We start from the raw sequence: 16,258 nt of genomic DNA, 5'->3' as shown, positions 1-16,258 counted from the left end.
AGGCCGTCAGACGAAGACGCTGTGCGGCAAGAAGAGCGAGAGGGCTTGAAAAAGTTTGTGGGGGAAAACCTAATTTGGCAATGAATGTACAAATGTGCTTTACACAATGGATGTATGCATGGATTGTGATAAGAGTTGTATGAGCCCCTAATAAGATGATAAATTAAAAAAAAAAAGAATTTAAGAGATGAAGGCATTTTCCCACACAATGTTTGAAGCCTCTTTACAGCCACATCTAGAATGCTCTTTAGAAGCAAGCGAGGTCAGACACAGTCTCTTGTATGTTGGACAGGTTATTGGTAGGGACAAGTCCCCGAAGAAGGACATGATGCTTGGTTAAGTAGAAGGAAGTTTTTACCATTCTAGAGAGGGAACGCTCACCATTCTACCTCACCATATGTGCCACGCGTGGTGATCTAAATAGTTTTCTCTGTTCTCCATCCCATCCCTGCAAGGTAAGCTTTACCCCCACTTTATAGATGGGGGGAGGGGGAGGCTCAGAAAAGTTACATACTTTTCCCCGATTCCCTGAGCTAGGAAGTGAGCTCTACCAGATTCTAAGAACCATTCTGCCGCCTAGACCGTGTACAATGAATTCCAAGACACGCCCTCTGGGAATCGGTACATTCACTTTCATAGTTTATATATGAAACACGGGGATGTTGATTATTAGGTGTTACCCATGATGCAGCACTAAGGAAGTCATCTTTCAGGCTTAGGTGAGGATTATAAGTTTTGAATGGTAAATCGTTTAAAAAGCTATTGAGCTATGGTTTATTTGAGGGAGTGGCGCTTTGTAGTACACCACTGACAGCCAGGCTGAAAACTAGGTCACAGTTGAGCGATCTTAGGGATCCATGGAATTCCCTGCTGCCAGGTATTCAGGTGTGAAGGTGCCTTGCTGTGATGGGATCATTTGCCAGGTGGAGCCGACTTTGCTGCGGCCCAAATGATGGTGAACTGATGTACAATAGTGCGAACTGTGGCCTGGCCCTGTGCCATGTGGGGGACCGTGGTGTCAAGGGCTCATCTTTTGGCACTAAATCAGAAAACTCTGCTATACTCCATGAGGTTTTCATGGGCTAATTTTCCAAGCCGATCATCGAGGCTTGCTTCCGAGTCAGTCCTAGTCTAGAAGCTTCCCTGAAACCTGCCCGCCATCGGTGGCCCTGCTGGTCAACCAGTAGCGTAACTTCCAGGACCATAGCAATGCCCAAGCTGCCACCGTGCAGCACCCTGATGGGGTGGGTAGCCATCTAACCTCGTTGGCTCAAAACTGTACTGAAACAACCTTAAGCAGCCCCCCCAACCCCCGGCCCACACAAGATGAAGGAGTTGCAGAAAGAGACAACAACTGGGTGAACATTACGGCCAGTCCAACTATTCCAGAGAGTGCTCTTTGAGTGGTGAACTGATTTACCAAAGATCCTATAGAGCAGGCGACTGGCCTGGAGGTGCAGCCTCTGTGCCACATTGGGTGTTACAAGCTGGGACACACAGAACGTTCCCCGAGCCTCAGGTCCTGGAGGAGGGTTCTCAGGACTTGGGGAAAGAACAATCTCACAGCCTGACAGATTCTTCCCCAGATGTGAACTATCAGTGCCTTGTGCTGTGCCTGCATTTTAAAGTCTGAAAGACACGATCTGAAATATCTTTAGCATGAGTATAAATCCTGTTTGTTCCACTCTTGGTCGTATCCCGACTTTTCAGAATCTCCTTGACCCGGAATCTCATTTTCATAGGACTCTCCGGGCAGGGTCGCATAGCTTAGATCGCTGTGTCCATCTATGATGAAGGCGGGCAGTGGGTTTCACGCTTGTTGAGACGCTGTTGCCTGTCAGTGGGAAAGAGTGTTTGATCCATGACCCAGTGATCCACGAGTGAAGACTCACCCTTGCCTGCCCTCAAACAGAGAGGACAGGTCATGAGCCGATGCCCCTATCACTTCCACAGAGGGCACGGTCTGGTCCTTTTGTCTCTGTGAGGGTATGGCAGCAACAGCCTACCCCTATATCATGTCCATTTTGAAGTCAGAGAGGAAAATGCAGCAAATGAAAGAAAATGGGTTTAAAAAAAATATATATTGTGGTTCCTTATTTCTCCAACAGCACCTCGTGACTTCTAGGGTGCTGAACCACCTCACTGCCACTGAGTCGATGCCGACTCATAGCGACCTTCGGGGACAGGTCAGAACTCGCCCTTGGAGTGACTGATTTTGAACTTCTGGTCTCGTGGTTAGCAGCCCTGTGTGTAATCTACTGTGCCACAAGGCTTCTTGGGTGCATGATAGAAAAATGGTCATTTAATTTTTCAGAAAAAAAGACCCCTGATTTCTAATACATTCAATGTAAACTATATTGAAATAGAAAACAATTAAAACATATTTTTAACCCCTTAGGATTTGCCTCAAGAGGAACTCCCAACATTGAACTGAGAACTCTCAAGTGAGCTGCCTGAATTTCCCAGTATTCTCGGGCTCTCCATCCTGCAAAGGCTCAGACATCAAATTGTTGAGTTTGGGTGAGTACACTTCCTGCAGTCCTATGTGCCCCCCTCTCTTGAGCCCCCTTACATCTGCTGCTTGAGCAGTGTGTACCCAGAGTATGCGAACGTGGTAACATAGTTGGGCATACAGGGTGTCATTTTTGAACCCATTCTATCAACTCTTAATTCCTCTGTTCGGTTTATATCTTTGGGATCCTCAAGGAGAAAACACCACCGCAAGCCTGGGTGGGTGTTTTTGGGGTTCAGAGATTGAGGAGTAGTACTGTCTGTATTCTTATACACCTGTCTCCTCTCCCCACTCCACCTCTCCCATCCCTCCTTGAAAAAAAAATTCACTGCCTTTTGGTTGGACTTCTTTTTCAAGCGTATTGGGAAACAGGTCCTTCGTATTAGTCCGACCAGGATTCAAGGTGTTATTTTGTTTGCACATTATTGAAGAACTGATAACAGATCCTCATGTTATTGTTGTTGTTGATAAGTGCCATAGTTTCTATTCCAACCCATAGTGACCCCATGCACACCAGAACCAAAGGCTTGCCAGGTCCGGTGCCGTCCGCACAATTGTTCCTATGCCTGCTCCCAGTGTTGCAGCCACTGTGCCCACCCTCTTGTTGAGGGCTGTGCTAGGCCGGCTTGACTAGAGAGACAGACCCAGTGATACTCATATGTGCGTAAGAAAGAGCTTGATATCAAGAAATAGTTACATATCGCAAAAATGCCCCAGCCCTGTCCAACTCAAGTTCATAAGTCCAATTCTAATCCATAAGTCTCCCTCAGGACTCACAGAGTCACAAGCAGTGACGCCAAGTGCAGCAGTATCACCAGCCGGTGGGTGCAAAGTCTGTGGGTCCAGTGGCGGTCGATGCATCTCTAGGGCTCTGGGAGGTCTCAGAGTAGCCGATCAACCGATCGGCAGGAGGTGAAGGTAGAGAGATAGAGGGGAGGTTCCCAGGGCCCTCCTCATGAGGAGGCCACGCCCACAGGGAGGCACCTTCAGGCTGTGACCTGCTGGACAGGCCAGGCTCTGCCCTTGTATTTGTAAGTTGACATGAAATTGTTAACTACCACGACCACCGCTCTACTGAGCATGATGTCCTCCCCAGGGATTGGTCTCTCAATCCTCAGACTTTCCTTCAATTCCGTCTCCTTACCTGTACTATCAGGATAAGAGTACCTTCCAGGTGACTCTCCTAATTGTGACAGTTTTGTGAATTTTGGTATGACTCAAAGCATCTTGACCCCGTTTTAATTCTCTACACTCGATTTTATTTTGTGGGTGGTGGCCCCCATGCTTGCTCTGGCAGAGAGTGGGGGAGAAATGCAAGAGCTACTTAGCCACACTTTGAACCACGCACAGCCAGCCCTTCCCTCGTAGCCACGGTCCTCAGATAGCTCTGAACGGTGGGGACAACAGATCCTGTGTGACAGAGCGGAACTGCTGGTAACACGAATGTGCCCCGTCTTCCCTTTTCTCTAGGCTGGTTTCAGGGCTTTTCATATTTGTTTGTTTGTTTGTTATGGTTAATTGAATTCAGGCACTCGGCGATTGAAAAAAATTTTATTGTCATTTCCACACACACCCCCACCCCCATTTAACAAAAACACACTTGTTGAAGGAAATCTACAAGTTACGGAAAGATAATGGTGATTGATAATAAAAGATATTTACTCTTGAGGTTTTAAAACATGTTACACACACATACATGCCACAAGGCTAATCGAGTTAAGATTATGTCATAAATAGTCTAGCCTTTGGCTGTGCCGTAATTCACTTCGCCATTGCCATACTCTTGAGCATGCCTTCATCGTTACACTACGTTACAAACACCGCCAGAGTGAACAGGCTGGTCTACAAATCTTTCCTTGTGTTTCTGACTTGTTTCTTAGGGGTGAATGTCTGTACAGGGAATCGTTGGACTAATGAGAATGCACTGTTGAGTGATCCCTGTCAAAATGTACTAATTATACTTCGCTCCCATCTAGCCTCACCCATCACGTTTGGCAGTATTCATTACACTACATGCATGTGAACAAAAGTACTACCGATTTAAAATGTAAGTAGTCTATATAGTAGCTCAGGAAATAAAAGTTTATTCCCACCCAACTACCCACCCTGCCTGCCCCTAACCAGTGCTCCGCCCCTAAAGCAGAAGCCCATGTCTGATCTGCTCTCCGGACTTGGGATTCACTCGCACCACGTCTGTGTGTTCCTGGGCCATGTGTTTCTTAGGTACCAAAGAAGATCTTTCACTGTCTATGTGAAGCTTAACATCTAGTTCCTGAGTCAAGATACACAACAAACTGAACAAAAATTCACTGACACTGATTTTTTCTTTTAAGTACAAGACTCAGTGAGAACCATGCCCGTAACCAAAGGAGGTCTTAGGTGATGTCCAATGGTGGCAGCAGGTTCAACTCGGATTCAGCAGAGCACATGGACCACGGGATATCATGCTGATAACGGATGGATCTTGGCCGAAAGCAGAGGATACCAGAAAGATGTTTACTTGTCTCTCATTGACTATGCCAAGGCATTCGACTGTGTGGGTCATAACAAACTATGGACAACCTCGAGAAGAATGGGAATTCCAGAACATTCCGTTGTCCTCGTTTTGGAATCTATACGTGTAGCAGGAGGCAGTAGTGCACATGGAACAAGGGGATACTGCACGGTTGACCGTCCGGAAAGGTGTGTTTCAGGGTTGTATCCTCTTGGTATACTTACTCAACCTGTGTGCTGAACAAATCAACAGAAGCTGGACTAGATGAAGAAGAATGTAGCATCAGGATCAGAGAAAGGGTTATTAGCAACCTTTCACACAGAGGACACAACCTTGCTTGCTGAACGTGAGGAGGCCTTGAAGCACTTGCTGATGAAGGTCAAGGATGGCAGCCTTCAGTATGGATGACGACTCATAATGTCAGGTAGAGCAGAATCCTTGAAACTAGACCTATAGATAACAACATGATAAAGGAATAAAAGGATGAGGTGGTCAAGGATTTTGTCTTGCTTGGATCCACAATCAATGTTTATGGAAGCAGTAGTCAAGAGATCAAAAGTGGCATTAGGCACATCTACTGACAAGACCTCTTTACAGTATTGAAAGGCAAGAAGGAAGTTACTTGGAGGACTAAGGTGTGCCTAACCCAAGCCAAAATACTTTCCATCACTTCATATGCATATGAAAGTTGGACATTGAATAAAAGAAGACCAAAGAAGGATCAGTGCGTTTGAATTGCGGTGCTGGAGAAGAAGGTCGGAAGGACTGTGGACTGCCCAAAGGACAGACATCTGTCTTGGAAGAAGTATGGCCAGAGTGTTCCTTGGAGGCAAAGATGGAGAGGTTCAGTCATAAATACTTTGGACATATTTCCAGGAGAGATCAGTCCCTGGGAAAGGACATCGTGCTTGGGAAAACAGAGGGGCAGCAGGGAAGGAGGAGCCCCCCAGGAAATGGATGGACACAGTGGCTGAAACAGTGGACTCAGGCATAGGAGCAATTGTGAGGCTGGCGCAGGACGGTGCCCTGCTTTGTTCTGTTGTACACAGCGTGACTGCGGGGGACAGAGACAACAACAAACACAGTGAAAAGATGCCAGCTCTTTAGAACTTCTCCTACCCTTAAAAACGTGGGGAAATGCTCAAGTGAAACTTCTTTTAAATGAGATGTTGTTATTAGGTGCCATCTGGTCAGTTCTGACTCCTAGCCACCCTTTTACAATAGCATGCCCCACGACCCAGTCCTGGCCCTCCTCACATTTGTTACGGTGAGCTGCAGCTGAAAACCCCCAGCCACCCCATGGGAGAAGGAGGAGGCTCTCTACTCTCACCAAGGGTTACAGTCACGGAAACCCACAGGGGCAGTTCTGTCCTGTCCCTCTGGGGTCACTATGAGTCGGAATTGACTTGGTAGCAGTGAGCTTAAATAGGATCAGAAGAAATTCCTTCAAGGCGGTTTGTCTCAGTTCTAATATTCTGTAATTCATAAGGCACAGAGAAAATAACCCAATGCTGAGGGGACCCAAAAGTAAGAGAAGGATCAATGGACTTCCCTGGAGTGTTTGTGGAATCTTGATGTAATTGGTTCTAGGGACTAATTCTAAGTTCTCCCTCACCTTGACATCCTTAACCCTCATGCGCGCGCACACACACACACACACACACACACACACACACACACACACACACACTTGTACTATTCGTGACATTTTTCGGCCAGGTTTTGAAACTTTGAGGACATTCACACAAGTTTAAAGAGTAAATATGTATCCATCTTTCATTATGAACACCTGCCTCTACAGGAAATGTTACTGTTGCGTGCTGCAGCTTCGGCAGTAGACTGAGCATCCTGGTGGCAATGGGGCCGAGCTTTCAGCAGGAAGGTCTCTGAGCGCTCTTCCTCGCAGAGGCGGTAGATTGCCCTTTGCCTGTTTCCACGAACAGATGCTTCATAACCGCTTGCAGGATCTCTTTCTGCTCATAGGTTGTCCCACTAAGCAGTCTATTTTGTATTTTTATAAAAAGATACATATATTTTGGAAAATTCCCTAAGAGCCAAAAGCCTAAAGCAATTGGAACAGTACAGTGGCCTAGGTCAGCTCTTGACTTAGTCTTGGAACAGTGAGGACACTTTTTAGCTAGTATATCATACAGCGGTGATATAATGGTTATGATTTGGGTTGCTAACTATAAGATCAGCAGTTCAAAACCACCAGCTCTCCCATGGGACAAAGACAAAGAGGCTTTCCACACCCGTCAAGAGTTACAGTCTCAGCAACCAACAGGGACAACTGTTGAACATACAGGACCACACACTACCTTACCCTCGATGGTACTGAGTCGGTGTTGTCCCAATGGCCGTGAGTTTGCTTTTGGTTTTACCCAGCTGTTAAAACATCTCACTTGCTAGCATATTAGTCCAATACCTGTCTCCCACCATCTCTTCCCACAAAAGTGCCTGGAGATCAAAAGCTGCATAAGATTTTCCAATTAACTAACTGTAATTGCCTGTTAAATGACAGGTAGTCTCCAACTTCCGACATATGTAAGAAGACCCACACATGACTTGGGGGGGGGGGGGGCACATCTTATCTATCGTAATAGATACTGCATCGCTCCCTATGATGTCAGTGAGCACTTTGCTGATGTTATCAGATGTTCAAAGATTAGATGCATGATATCGATAATAAAAAACGCTAATAAAATTAAAAAAAAAAAAAGAAAAGAAAAAGTCACTCAACTGATATCAGGGCCAGTTGACCCGCTGTCTTTAGAGGCTAAGAAAACGGCATTTCCCCACCCCACCCCTCGCTTCTCTCTCTTCCTCCTCCTCCTTTTGATAAATATATTTGCCCAGAAGTAAACAGAACAACTTTCTTCGTTCCAAACTCCTGAAAATCCTGCCTCCCAAAACATTTTGTAAATTTAGCATTTAAGTCATGCTTGATGGAATCTCTTCCCTCATTTCCAACCATGCATTATTTTGTTTTGTTCAAATGATAACTATGTTTGGAATGCACACACATATATATTTCAGTTTAAATGAGGCATTACAACATTACAACATTAGCTAGGTAGTAGCATCTCTCTAGCCCTACACATTACTTTGGAAATTGGGGAGGCAGCGTAAAAGAGGGCGGCCCTCGATGAGATGGTTGGACACGGTGGCTGCAACCCTGGAACTATTGTGAGGACGGCGCACGACCGGCCGTGTGTCTTTCTGTCGTGCATGGAGTCGCTGTGAGTCCAAAGCGATTCAGTGGACCTGACAGCAACAACAGCTATGAATCAGTTATTCATGAAAGCCATTAGGGTTCAGAGTCCTATGGTGCGTGCGGTGACCGAAACAGTGTTGGAGAGGAAGAATTACAGCGCTGCATGCATATCTGTATTGGAAAGGAGCAGTCTAAAAGCAATAATCTAAGAAAAAGATCTGTAAAAGAAAATCAATGCTGTAAGCATCCACCACGGGAGGCTCCAGAAAGAGGTGCAAATAAGTTCGAGATCTGAGACACACAAAAAAAACACGAAATCAAGAGAGAAAAATCAAGGAAGCCCAAAGGTAGTTTTTGGATAAGATCAATAAACTTGGTAAACACAGCTGGACTATGGAGAATTTCAGGTGAGAGAAAGAAAAAAAAAGTGAAGACTTTCCAGTGTTTGTTCATGCTCTTAATTTTGTGCAACTGTTTCATGTGAGCTAACTGCAAGGTCAGCAGTTCGAATGCACCCCCAGAACCCACCAGCCGCTCCTCGGGAGCAAGACGGGCTGTCTACTCCTGTAAAGAGGGAGCGTCTCAGAAACTCACGGGGCAATTCTAACCTGCCCCACAGGGTGGTTAGAGTTGGCGCCGACTTGATGGCGGTGAATTTGGTTTTTATTACCATTATCTCTTCCCAACGGAGTTCACCACCCATAACAAAAACGTGCTGTCTGATAAGCAGTGAGTCTCCACTTCCCTCTCTGCCCCACCTCTGGGAAGCACTAAGAAGCCTCGCTCTGTGTCCGTTTGTCCCCGCCCTGTAAGTGGGATCACACGGCTCTTGTCCTTTTCCAACTGCTTGGTTTTACTCAGTGTACTGTTCGCAGGCTTCACCCATGCTGTACCCAGACCAGAGCTACTCTCCTTTTCCCCACTTTGCATTGAGGGAACTGAGGCCCAGGAAATACGCTACCTGTCTGAAGTGCGTGGCTTTAGTGAGGGCTGAACTCAGCCTGGCTATAGCGTGTGTTAGCCCACCTCTGTCATGCCTACCCCCGAAAAATATCTTCCAATAGAGAGTTTTTTTTTGTTTGTTTTTAACATTTTATTACAATGTGTGTATCACAATCCATACACACATCAATTGTGTAAAGCGCATTTGTACATCATTCTCAAAACATTTTCTCTCCACTTAAACCCCCGGCATTAGGTCCTCACTTTTCCCCTCCCTCCCCGCTCCCCCCTCCCTCATGAGCCTTTGATAGTTTATAAATTGTTATTTTGTAATATCTCCCTTCACCCACTTTCCTGTTGTCCGTCCCCCAGGGAGGAGGTCACATATAGTTCTTTGTAATCGGTTCCCTCTTTCCTACCCACTCTCCCTTACCCTCCCTGTTTCGCCACTCACACCACTGGTCTTGTAGGGCTCATCCGCCCTGGATTCCCTGTATTTTCAGTTCCTATCTGTACTAGTGTACCTCCTCTGTTCTAGCCAGACTTGTAAGGTCGAATTCGAGTCATGGTAGTGGGAGCGGGGAGGAAACTTTTAGGAACTAGAGGAAAGTTGTATTTCTCATCGTTGTTACATCGCACCCTGACTGGCTCCTCTCCTCTCCAAGACCCCTCTGCAAGGGGATCTCCAGTGACCTACTAATGGGCTTTGGGTCTCCACTCCGCACTCCCCCCCATCATTCACTATGGTAAGATTTTTTGTTCTGATGATGCCTTTTACCTGATCCCTTCGACACCTCGTGGTTGCATAGGCTGGTGTGCTTCTTCCATGTGGGCTTTGTTGCTTCTGAGCTGGATGGCCGCTTGATTACCTTCAAGCCTTTAAGACCCCAGACGCTATACTTTTGATAGCCGGGCACCATCAGCTTTCTTCGCCACATTTGCTTATGCACCCCCAATAGAGAGTATTTGACCTGCCTTCATGCTTACATCCCTATCTTCCTCGAGGCCTAAACGATCTACCTAACTCCTGCGACTGCATTGAAATGGGGGATACCAGCTTGTTAGGATGATCATTTTATTTATTTTCACGATTCCAAGTTGTTGTTGTTGCCATCGAGTTCATGTACCAGGCAGAGCACAGCCCTGCCCGGGCCTGTGCCTCCCTCACAAGTGTTCCTATGTTTGAGCCCACCGTTGCAGCCACCGTGTAAGGCCATCGGGTGGAGGGCCGGCCTCTCCTTCACGGCTGCTCTGCCTTCCCAAACACGATGCCGTTTGCCACCGATGGTCTCTCCTGACGACATGTCCAAATCTCAGGAGACAGCGTCTCGCCATCCTGCACTCTCAGGTGCATTCTGGCCGCCCTTCCTCCACGACAGATTTGGTTGTTCTTTTGGCAGCCCGTGGTGCTTTGAATAAGCACCCTTCGTCAGCTCCAGCCTTCCCAAGGCACCAGTGCTGCTTTGGTCTTCGTACCCACGGTCCCACGGTCACGTGCATCGGAGGCGATGGAAAATAATGCTCTGACGTGATCAGGTGCACTTTCCTCCTCAAAGTAACGCCCTTGCTTTTCAATGATCTTTAAAGCGATCTCGTGCAGCAGATCCCTACAACACGATGCTTCCTTTGAGCTTTTCGCGGCTGTTTCCAGGATCAATTGCGGATCCAAACAAGATGAATTCCTTGACAACTTCGACCTTTTCTCCACTTCCCAAGATGCTGCCTATTGGTCCGGTTGTGAGGGTTGCTCTCGTCTTTACATTGAGTTGTCCCCCCGCCGAAGGCTTCATCAGCCAGTGCTTGGGGCCCTCCCCTCTTTCGGCAAGTAAGGCTGTGCCGTCTGCACATCATGGGCTGTTAATAAGCCTGTGCCGTCTGCACATCGCAGGTTGTGGCAACCCTGTGCCACGCTCTTTCAGATCACAGCACACACAAAGCCACCACAGTACCACACACTGGCAGACAGGTGGTACTATTTAAAGGAGGAAGGCAAACATTAAAAATGCAAAAGAAGCTAAGAGACCCGAAAGGTTCGCATTCATATCTGGCACACTTGCCATGATCCGAAATGGTTGTGTTTATTATTCAAGGGGGAGAAAATACCCCAAAAACCCAAACCATGGAAGCTGTGAGTTACCTGACCAGTAAGAAGGGAATTTAACTTTTCCATTCTAAATAGTGGCTTAAAAACACATCAAAGGTGGCTCAGCCCTGGTGGGGTAGTGCGTTAAAGGTAGGGCTTCTCACTGCAAGCAAGGCACGCAGTTCAAAACCATCAGCTGCTCTAAGGGACAAAGATGAGGCTTTGTGCTCCCGGGAAAGAGCTCCCGTCTCAAGAAACCACAAGGGCAGTTCTCCCTGCCCTCCAGGGTCTCTGAGTGGCAGCGAGCGAGTTGCGTTCAGCTATGAGACCTCCCCTCAGACACTAGCTGCTTGTGGCTCCAGGTGCAGGTCGAGTAAAAGGGGCACAAGATCATAGGGAGATAAATGGAGAGAATTTCCGAAACAATTTGTTGATAGTTCCTGGTGATGATAAGATGTCTGTTGGAGCTTTGTGGCTGTCATGTTTCCTATGGACGCTGTGATTCATCCATTTATTTATTCCTTTATTCAAATGTCCTCTCATTCATGGATGGGCAGTGGGGATGCTTTAATGCACTATGGGGTCCTGCCATGGGAATGCTGCAGTTACAGTAATGCAGTCAGGAAATACATCACATTCGGATTTTAAATGTTCTCAAATCCCTCCTATCGGGCAGGGTAGACCGCCCCTGTGGGCTTCTGAGGCTGTGCATCTTTACAGAAAACCTCGCTTTCCCCCATGAAGTGGCTGATGGGTTTTGAACTGCTGACCTTTCCGTGAGCAGCCCAGCAAGTAACCCACCTACTATTCATTAGGGCTTATCCAGGATGGCAGTGAGGAATTCTTTGGTTTGTTTGAAGTTTCTACTATATTTTAAAGCATGCTGGAGGAAGTGGGCATAATCTGAAAAACACCCCAGGTGACTTTATAATAGAACATTAACCTTACTTCTCTGTAGTTTAGAAACCCTTCCTTAGGAAATCCCCTTTCTAACAGAGTCCTTTGCCAATGACTGAGAAACAACAGAAGCTGATCAGATAGACCACAGGAGCTCCAAGTGGCCACCCCAGGGTGATCCAAGCTGCTTCTCATACCAACGATTTAGCTCAGGGCTCCGCTTCCTTGAGTGAAGAAATACACCCCTGGGTATTAACCTTAATGTTAGTTGCAGTTGGTCGGGTTGGAAGGAGGGCAACCCCATGTGTGTGGGGTTGAAGGACAGTTTGGGGAGGGGTGGAGGAGGGGTGTTCTAAGGCTGAACCTTTCCAGAAGCAGACCACAAGCCTGTCTTCCACAGTGCCACCACCAACCCTCAGGTCAGTAGTCCAACCACCCAGGGACACCTTGACACAAAACACCTGTTTGTGATACTACTATTGTATTCTCATCACATACAAAACAACAAAAGGGACCCCCCCCCTCTCCGAAATCCCATACTCATGCCATCGAGTGCATTTCGACTCACAGGAACCCTATAGGACAGGGTAGAACTGCCCCTGTGGGTTTCTGACACTGTAATTCTGTGTGAGAGCAGAAAACCTCATTTTTCTCCAGCAGCACATAGCAAGCACAGGACCCCACCAAGGATCCTTCCCCCGCCCCCACCCCTGAAAAAGAAGCCAGATCACAAATTCCAAATGTCACCAGCAGAGAAACAGCCAGATCAAGGAAGGGTGCGCACTAAGGAACAGAAATGATCGGCCTTTTCTCCATCAAAGCTGAACTTTCAGACATGTTGCCTTTGTGTTGTGTCCCACGACTGAAGTTCATTCCCTTCTTCGTTTTTCACAAAGAGCCCGTTAGATTCACTGCTGTTGAAAATTCTGCTGTGGTGCTTGAAGATAATATTTTCAGCCTGAAAAATAGCCCCACCTTTCACTGAACTCAAACAAGTCTTGATTTATACCTTGTTGAACCAATCCCTCCTGCCCCAAAGCTGTTTCACTGTAAGTACTGCCTTGACATGCTGGTCCACGACAGACAGGAACACCACTTTAAACAGGGTCTGGTTTTACCTTTGCTGGCAGATCTTATTTGGTCGTTGCAACAGAAATGACTAATGTTAACCAAATAGATTCAGAAGGTCACACCTCAAAGCGAAGCTAATGTTTGACCACGTCACTGTATGTCAAGACAGGCAATTTGTCACCTTTCTCACAAAGGGGCCTGTGATACTCCTGCACCACACCTTGACCCACGGCCAGGTGGGAATAATTGAGCACAGACTCAGGTACGCTATGCCATGTTAGTGATGTGCATTGCTGGTGTCACAGGCCTCCCCCTTAGCAACACCCAAGACTGTGCAAAATGTGGCGGGATGTAATTGCTTTCATGTAACAGCATAAAATCTACACGAAGTTGATCTTTGGGAAAGCCCAGTGTCTAAGCCTTCTGTTTTGACAGGAATTCAAAGAAACTAAAATGAAAATATGCTCATTGCATGCAAAATGTTTCAAAACTTTCTAATGGGAATTGGTTCACAGAGCAAATTCTCCTTTGCCGGAAGCCGCGTGTCCCAGGACCCCCACCTGATTTGGATTGGGTGGGTTGTGTTTGTTGTATCAACAGACAGTAATGCCAACAAGATTTTAACCTAGAGACAGTCACCCCAAATACCAGACAGGCTTAAATTATGACTTCTAATTTTTCTTTTCTTTTTTGGGGGGCTCACCATCATTTTTTATTATGGAAATGCAAATCAAACCCCTAATGAGATGCTACTCTATACCCCCCAGAATGACTATAATCGCCTCCATGAAGCAGTAATTCCTACTCATAGATACCTGAGGCTAAGTAAAAAAAGTATCGTTACAAAATCATAGAGCCCTAATGCACAAAAGATCAAAAGGTGAAGCTATTGTTTGACTTCTTCTCCATCAGGTTGATATACTTTTCAAGCAGTGTTTTTCTTTCTCTAACTCTTCTCCAACTAATTTGATACTCTTTGGCTTATACTGTGTCAAAATAGCAGCTTGTCATCCTTGTGGGACTTAAATTGTGCTCCTCTTAAATGTGCGGCAAGTTTGGGGCAGTAGGAAGAAATCAGAAGGGACAACACGAGGGCGGAGGGTGGACGTGGTAAGGTTTCCCAACAAGATTCCTACAGGTCAGCCCTTGCTCCCCTCTGAAAATGGGCAGGTTCCCGTGAAGAGTTACGTCTTGAAAGTCCACAGGGGCATTTCGACTCTGTCCTACAGGATCGCTGTGAGTCCACTCCAACTTGATGGCAGTGGGTTTTGTTCTGTTTTAATCCCCATGAAAGCAGGGGGGCTGGGTGAATGCATATTGTCAGCCTTCCCATTAGCAACCCAGCACTTGGCCTTCAGCCACCAAGACTCCTTGCACAAAGTGGTTATGAGAAGAAAGTACCACTTCTGTGCTTAGACACATAACAAACAAAGCACAATACTTGCTTTTTGCATAATCAAGATGCAGTATCACCATGCATTTCATGTGGACAATGTCTTGTCGCTCTTTTTCATGTAAATAGCAATTCTTTCCAGTTCACAAAAAATTGTGGAGTGAACTCCTACAGATTCTTTAACTTGTCATTTTTTAAAAGGTATATCAATTATAAGGCAGAGAATTTGTGATTTTAAGCTATGACAATGCAGTTCTTACAAAGCAAACCACATTCACTGCCATTGAGTCGATGCTGACTCATAGTGACCCTATAGGACCAGGTAGAACTGCCCCTGTGGGTTTCTGGGACTAACTGTTTACAGGAATTGAAAGCCCGTCTTTTTCCCTTACACAGGGAAGGTCCTGGAAAAGTGTGTACGGCGGTGACTAGCAGAAGTAATGATGGTAATAATAATTATGACAGGTATCTGCAGCATTCGCTCTTGTCAATACATCTTCCGATGTATTGTCTCATCTAACTCTCTCCGTACTGTGAGCTATAGTATTGCCCTATCACCATTTTACAGAAGGTCAAACGGGAGAGTCAACAGCTCGGGTCATAGTACTTGTTTCCACGAGGTGGGGCCAGGGTATGAAGTCAGGAAGTCTGGCTCGAGAGCCTGGGTGTGTCGCCCATTCTCACCGCCTGGGCATAGTGTTACCTTCTCACTTAGAAAGACCTGGGCATCCGCCGTCCAGTCGATGCTGGCCCATAGCGGCCCTGCAGGACAGGGCAGCATTGGCTCTGTGTGTTCCTGAGACTAACTTGATGGGAGTAGAAAGTCCTGTCATTCTCCCGAAGAGCTGCTGGTGGTTTTGAACTGCTGACTTGCTGTTAGCAGCCTCGTGAACACATCACCGCTGTGCTACCAAGGCTTCTTCCCAGGCAAACTCGATGGGGAGGTGGGGCGGGCTCTAATCTGGCCCCGCTGTCACTCTGGGTTAGAATGGAACCAGACAGCACCCCTGGGCACTGCCACCACCCCTGTGGATTACACATGCGGATGCTGTGAATTGTAGTTCTGAAACACATCCATGAAATGATTTCACGAATTGACTTGGAAACTCAAACATGTATCGGATGCAGGCTGACTTCTCCAAAGGGGGCCGGCCTAGGACAGGAGTCATTTGCAGTGCGCCGGTGGGATATCGCAGGAAGAAGTCGTACTCTAATAGCTTTCCTGTTGATCGGTGCTTGACTCCCCTTTGAGGATTTCCACCCCTTTCCACCCGTGTCCTTCTCTCAGCTGGGGGCTCTGTCCTAGCAGGGCGGCCCATTGCTAAGAAAGGTAAGGAAGCAGCAAAGCATCATGGGAGAAAGAGCATGAAGTCTGTCATCAGATGGCATTGCGTTTGAAGTCAGGATCTTGGCAAGTTATGTCCCTTGTCCGAGCCCCTCGTCTTTAAAAGGGGCAGCGATGACTAACTTTTGTCAAAACCTTGCTCCCAGAAGGGGCTGAAGAGAGTTCGTGGGGGCAATTCCACTACCTTTTAATTCCCCTTTCCCACCCACTCTCTGTTGGTTTTGTTCTCAGAACCTGGCGTGTGATCTCAGAGTTAGTCCTGACAGCAGTGGTTCTCAACCTTTTGACTCTTCCATGCAGTTCTTCA

At 46.8% G+C, this 16,258-nt stretch overlaps 1 protein-coding gene across 9 annotated transcripts in view; it reads left to right on the top strand.

Moving 5' to 3' along the window:
• RBM47 (RNA binding motif protein 47) overlaps positions 1-16,258 on the top strand; it is a 176,937-nt gene that overhangs the window by 135,475 nt on the left and 25,204 nt on the right. For all 9 annotated transcript variants that reach the window (XM_045284170.1, XM_045284169.1, XM_045284171.1 and 6 more), the window contains one exon: positions 2,399-2,520. The gene's annotated coding sequence lies outside the window, so the exon portion shown is untranslated. The remainder of the gene's footprint in view (positions 1-2,398; positions 2,521-16,258) is intronic.

This window comes from Echinops telfairi, unplaced genomic scaffold (genome assembly GCF_000313985.2).
Source record: "Echinops telfairi isolate 266 unplaced genomic scaffold, ASM31398v2 ScPeMD7_7468;HRSCAF=8506_0, whole genome shotgun sequence".
NCBI lineage: Eukaryota > Metazoa > Chordata > Mammalia > Afrosoricida > Tenrecidae > Echinops > Echinops telfairi.
The sequence above is the reverse complement of the archived record's forward strand: the minus strand, read 5'-3'. Positions and strand labels throughout refer to the sequence as shown.